This window comes from Manduca sexta, chromosome 27, assembly GCF_014839805.1.
Source record: "Manduca sexta isolate Smith_Timp_Sample1 chromosome 27, JHU_Msex_v1.0, whole genome shotgun sequence".
Classification (NCBI taxonomy): domain Eukaryota; kingdom Metazoa; phylum Arthropoda; class Insecta; order Lepidoptera; family Sphingidae; genus Manduca; species Manduca sexta.
In genome coordinates this window covers 20,689,889-20,696,914 of record NC_051141.1, presented here as the reverse complement: position 1 = coordinate 20,696,914, position 7,026 = coordinate 20,689,889, and positions in this window count along the sequence as shown.

Here is a 7,026-nt window from a genome sequence, read left to right as displayed (position 1 = left end):
TTCCAACCATCCTAGTAACTCCTACTCCTTCCCCTTCTGTTCCTTCCCCCTATCCCCTCCCTTCTTCCTCCCGGGCCCTAAGACCGTGTAGCTGCAGGCTGCCAGGGAACCTTCAGCTGGCGCCTCCAGTGATAGCGGTAGGGCCCACCAACTCATCATGGGGCCGCCGTGGTTGCCAAGCCGGGGGATCGCTTGTACACCATTAACAGGGTACCCCCGGTGATAAAGACGGCAGTTCCCAAAAAAAAAAAAAACTTCTGTGTATAACGAACCTCATTGTAACAAATTACTAGATATAACGAATTATATTATAAGTCCCCTCAGTTTCGTTATATCAAGATTGCTCTGTATAATTAAATAACTTTAGTAAATTTAAATACGATTTCGGCCGTCCTAAGACAAGTTTCGCCTTGCGGTCCTATCCGCCTCTTTGTACTACGGTGTGCTGTGGATGCCAGAATTTTTTAGTCTATAAGGGAAAAATGTTTAAATGGGCAAAAATACGGGATTTCAGTTTTTTAGCCGGTACAAACCAGAAACAAAATTATTTTGACATTTTTTAATATTTTTCCGAACATCGAGATAATCATTACAATTATAATCATAATAAAAACAGGTATCAACTAGCTTTTTATAAAATTTATTTAAAACCAAGTCCTATTGATATGTATGCGAAAATGCGAACGTTGCGTGCGTGAGTAGGTACTTGTCAATCGTAGATCAATGGATTTACGGGACATATTAAAATATGTCTAAACAACAGCACGTCCCGGTAAATACGGGACGTCTGGCAACACTAGTGCCGGATAACAATGTTTAGTGCCAGGAAATATAGTTCCACTGTGCACACCTGATCACTCTTTACTATTGTTTTAAGGACAATAACTAATTAGGTGCTTGTTTACTCGTATTCATAATAAGTTGACAACCACGGCATGTTAGCTACTGTTAAAATCTGTATCTGGGATAAAATGTATTCTCCTGTAGTCAGGAATATTTGTGGATTCCTATTAGTTACACATTTTTCAGAGGCGAAACAGTAACTCTCCAAGTTACCATCTTAAATCGTACAAAACCCTGAAGACAGCAGGTATTTAAAAGACGGAAATGCAGTCAGTAATAAATGTGAACATTTTCGCACTGCTCAGCATGCCTGCTTTATGATATAATAAGCCAATGAATCGAACGAGCAGCAGCAATACCTCCCGATCTATGCACTATTATAACTAGGGACCCAATTATATGCATTTGCATGTTTAAGCCATTCTCATCGCTACCAGCATATTTTCTGAAAAATATAGTTACGATGCATATTATCGATACATTTTCAGTATGTTTTGCCAGAAACTACAACTGCCAACATATCACTCAAGTTTAATTTACTTATAAAAATATTTTGTATGATCGAAGATACAATCTTACTATTAAACATTTGGAACAATACTCAATTGTTGCGTTTACAAAATATCAAATAATATTACTGTACTTATTATTATATATTAATGGATACTTTACTATTCTGATTATGAAATAAAAAAAACAATCTTAGTTTTCTTTTTTTCTGTTCCTAAAACTTATCATTTAATGTTGCATATTCTGGTAGATTTCGTGCATATTTCAAGCTTTTTATGTTGCATATAACCCGGTCTCTAATTATAACATTGTGTTATCGTTTTGTCACTTTCCGAATATCATGAGACTAACATTCGCTTTGCTGCTAGGATTTCGAGCACTCAAGGCCATGCCCGTGACCGTTGCAGTTGTTGTTATCAACGACAACATTACATAAAGACAGATCCAAAAATGAGGGTATACATGCAACAAAACCTAGCGCTCTGCACTGTACAACTCGCGTCAAGCGTGGAGCACGAAAACTGCACAAACACACCCATCTACAAGGCTCAGCTGCATCTAGATGTGCGTCTAAATATGGCGAATGCGCATCACGCGCGCAGCCTCAGTACCGTTACTACAACCGTGTGCGCGCGCATCTTTACTTCACGTCTCCCAAAAGGTGCGTGAACACAATAGTATGCGCGCAAATCGCGAGTTTTTCGAAAACATGGGCATTCGTCAGATTTTATCACACTCTTTATATCTTAGATTATGTTCATTGCTATTTACGGGTGTAAAAATTCTTGTACTTCTTTGTATGGCATTAAATTATTAGAAAAATACTCAGAATAAGGTTTAGTTGGATAGCATACGGTCTACTAACGATAAGGAAATAATGTGTTGATACCACTGAAGAGGTACCAAGAGGTCCGAACTTTTGACTTCACGGGTTGACATTGCGCTAACACGCGCCTATTCAACCATGACTTCTACTGTAAAAATATGTAAGGGTAAGGTAAAACCACACTCGTGTTTTCAAAACGCGGAAACTCGCGACGTGCGGCGAGCGATGTAAGAGGTGCGTGTGATAACAATGACAGGGCGAACACTGAGTTTCCATACACTTCAAAAGAGGGAGACTATTTCGTAAACACTGAATGTGGTCACATAGTGCGTGAAGGTTTGGCGCTCTTGCGGGTAAAATGAGGATCAACGCGTCAGAGTGAAGGTGAGTAATTTTGCCGACACGCCGCTTTCACTGTGTTGATCCACGAGCTGCGACACATAATAATTCATACTCAAGGTCAATTTTGCAGCTGCAGCAAGCACAATTCGCATTGCAATCATCAGATTCAGATCATTTAGCAAAATATGTACGCTCAGAATGCATATATAGACAAATAAGAGGATTAAAATCGTCATATCACTTGAGCCAACCTGGCAATCTAACGAGCCCTAAGCACGGAAGCCGTAAAACAATAAAAATCTGCCATCGAGACAGTAACTCTCCATAAAATTCTCATTTATATAACGAAAACTCCATACAATGTAGAAATTAATTCAATTTTCTTAGTTCACTTTAAAACTGATCGAACAATATAGTCTTTAATGTGCAACAGTAGTTTTCTATTATAAAATTTATTGATCTCCTGTATTCAAGGAACTGTCTGAGTATGTACTCATTCAATATCTATGTATATATAATGTATGCAATGTTATGTTCTGGTTTGAAGGAGATTTTAGTCAGATGTGTATCATTACTTTTAGACTAGAAATATCTTCATGGAATTTTTGTATAATAGATAATGCATTAAAGTATTAACACCATACATATATTTTTATGCACACAAAAGACAAGACAAGAAAACTGTTAGCCTGATAATATTGTTACAGCTACCCATTAACACTAGCACCACCACTCAAAGTCCACACTTTGAATTACAAAGCGCTGTGCAACCCTGGTCTGAACTCGGCACTCTCAAGACATTATATGTTATGTCTTTTAATACCCAGTAATTATGGCTAGATAGAATGTTCATGAAACTGAAATACAATAGTGATGCAATACAGTTTACAATAGAATAGGCACATTGGACTGGCATGTCAAGTACTACAACCAACCGTCTTGATTGTAAATTATATAGAAGAGGATGGCCATATTACTGCAGGTCTTGGGAGTAAGGGCAGGGTGCCACACCGCTACTGAGAAAAAAGTTGTATTGTGTGCACTATCACAATATGTCTTGCAATTTAATTCACAGTTGTAAATTTTGTTTGCATGTTACAGAATAAATAAAAGGAATTAATTATGCCATAGACCATAACTATCACCTGATTTAAGACTTAAACACTTAATAAAAATACAGCATAGTGTCATTTGATAAATACACTATAAACTTATTATTACATCAGGTTATAGAAAGTTAATAAAATTTCGTGGGATATAATTATCTTTTATATATTACCAGGGTAGAAAGTAAGCACTCATAGCGCCTCAAACTATCTTTATACCAAATTTCATTAAAATATATAAGGTAGTTTTTGAGGTTATTGCATTCAGATAGGCAGGCAGATGAGTTGGAGGATGTTGTTTTATAATATTTTTTTAGAACTTTTTAAGAAAAACAATTCCGTTGCACGCATAATTGATGCACCATTTACGCAGCGTAAACAATGAAAGCTCTCAAAATAAATAAATCCTTGCCATTTCTGCAACATTTTTAATTTAGGTTCCACTCCTATTGGTCACAGAGTGTTCTTATAGAACCTATAGCCTTCCCAAAACACTGGACTATCTAACACTCAAACAATATTTTAATTCAAACCAGTAGTTCCTGAGATTAGCTTATTCAAACAAGGAAACTCTTTAGCTTTATAAGATAGTATAAGATAACATCAGATGAACACTTAACTTGCATCTGAATTACTTTCAGCTTTGTTTCATGTAGCCAAAGTTGATGGTTACTATCTCTATATGAATTGGCAGTTTTTGAGGAGGCCTAATTCTCTTTTGTTTACAGCTAAGGTTCTTGGACAGATTTTAGATGCGAAGGCTTTTAGCAACAGATTCAGATACTAATTTGCTAAAAGATTATAAATACTCTCACATAATTATGTGCAAGTGAATGGAACAGCTTAGTGACATGAACTTGGTTTACCTTCAGCTTTGGAGCTGATTCTATGTCACAAATATCAGATGTGTATGTAAGATGTGTCAACAACAAGGTGTGTCAATCATCGTTGTCTAAGATGTTGATAGTAATTAGCACTATGTCAAAATACTTGTGACATGAACACAAATATTTGACTAGTTTAACAATAGTTTTGGGTTTAAGATGCTTTAATAACAGAAGTGGAATTTGGGGTTATGTAATTATTTATAACCATCCAAAAATATGATATGGTGTGCTTGAATACGAGTGCCACTTAGACTAAACGTTTGTGGCTCACCATAGTCTTTGTGCTGGTTACCACATGCACACAAATATAGCACAGCACAACTACAGAATAATATCATCAAAATTCTGCTTGTGAGATCCATCCAACTCATTACTTATTTAATATTATGTTTGAATATGCTGCATGCCAATTAGCTGGCTAAGCTAAATGCCTTATATTAGCATCACTGCAAATAACAATGATTTTCATAAGGGTTTAGTATGAGTAATAATTTGTGTAAATAGTTTTTAATTAATTTTAAATAACTTTGAGTAAAGAAACAAACACTAACAAGATACAGATGCTTTCATTGCAATGACCAGCACTTAGTTGCTGTATGGAACTGGCACTGGAGCACCTTTTTTATGAACTAGTGACACTCCTCTGTGGAGTACTTGTAATGTTATAAAAAGCTCTTTATGTGGGGAGATATAAATACTCGAAGGGCGTTGATTAAACACTTAATGAAAAATGGAACTGTGTGATCCCGGGAAGATGGGGTCCGCTGCCCACGTCAGGAGCGGCCGCGCCGGTTTTGGGTGCCGGCCTTCCGAGGGCGGCGCATCGCATCTTCGTCTCACTGGTGAGTACTTACCGCTGTGTTCAGTGAATATGTTGGAGCCGAGTATGCGGGGGTCCTTCGGCACCCGCGGCTTGCTCCGCGCCGAGCGCATGGACGCGCCGCTGGCGGTACCGCGCTCTTTCGCCTGCTGCGCCCCCATGGTGCGGCAACCGCGAGCACGTCCGCACCCCGCACTTTGCACCACTCGCGTTAATTCAATAAGAACAACGCGACGTGCTCACACTCCATACTTGGTTCCTGTCCACCGTAAACGCACACTCTGGCCCGCTCCACACTTCAATATTGGACGGCAGATCGATCACACAACGCATTCGCCGCACTATCATCAACTTGAACATATAATATTACCGGTATTGAGCGACTATAAAAACAACACAACCACCGCCATTATGTGAGTGTGACTGACATGTTTGATTGACGTCGATTTTTTAGTTTATACTCGCCGCCGCTAGTGGCAGCACTGCGCTAACCACAGACCCTCAGAACAATGACAAGCACACAGACCAAACCAAATAAGTTTTTATAAAAAATGTATCATTGAATTTTAGAGAATAAATATTGTGCCTAAACTAACTCCAGTACCATGTATGAGTATCTATACGTTTGCGCTCTGAGATAAATGCCCTATAAATGTAAATATGCATGCAGCAAATTTGTATTCGGCAATCTTCCATACAGATTCTCCGGGTACATCCGGGAAAGCATTCTGAAACTCTACGTTCTTACGTAGTATTTGTATTCTCTTTGCTCTACGTTGCGAAGAACGCTAGGCCACATTGGAAAAACTAAGTGAAAAGGGTTAAATTAATTTAAAGTACTTAAGGCTAGAGGTGCGCAATATCCACATTTCCCAATATCAATTCGAAACTATTACACTGATATTTGATATCCGATTTTGAAACTATAAATATATTGACGGATACGCTTATAATTAGAATCATTCCTTGTTTTTATTAATTGTTTTTATTACCATGATTAAAATTCCTATTTATAAAATATAATTCCTATCTATAAGATCTTTAATTCCATTTACTTCTTGGGCAACTTTGATTTTGATAAAAAAATAATTGAGACTGTTCTTTTCTTAGTTACTACGTAGATACCTAATTTTCGTTTCGTTTCAGTTGTGATCGGGGCCAAATTATTAGATATAGCAACACTTCAGACGTGCTCTGATCGCGCCCGCCTGGCAACACTGGCCTGTACCGTAGTCCGCAGTCTGTACCAAAGTTTGTACTTATCCCAATGATAAAAGATTGACTTATCCATTGAGCGCCACAGGGACCGGTTCTGGGCCGCCCTCATCCATCAGAAATCGGAATCCGGCGACCCTTACCAGATCGTCCGTCCACCTCGTGGTCGCTACTCAAGAACTTTTTCGCCCCAGCGGCCATCAGTTACGAGCTATGTGCTCTGCCCTCTGCCACTTGAGTTTCGCAACTTTAAGGGCTATTTCGTTTACTTTAGTTCTCCTGCAGATCACTTATCTACAGCTGTAATGTAATAAAGTCTAATTCATTCAATAAGACTATGAGTGAGTTATTTACCAGACACCACCATCTAACACAAAAAAAAAATACAAATAAACTAGGAATTATAATATTGTACACACGTACACTAGGCTGCATAAATTGTAGATACGCGGTTGGTAGCTATGAGAGTAGCTAGGT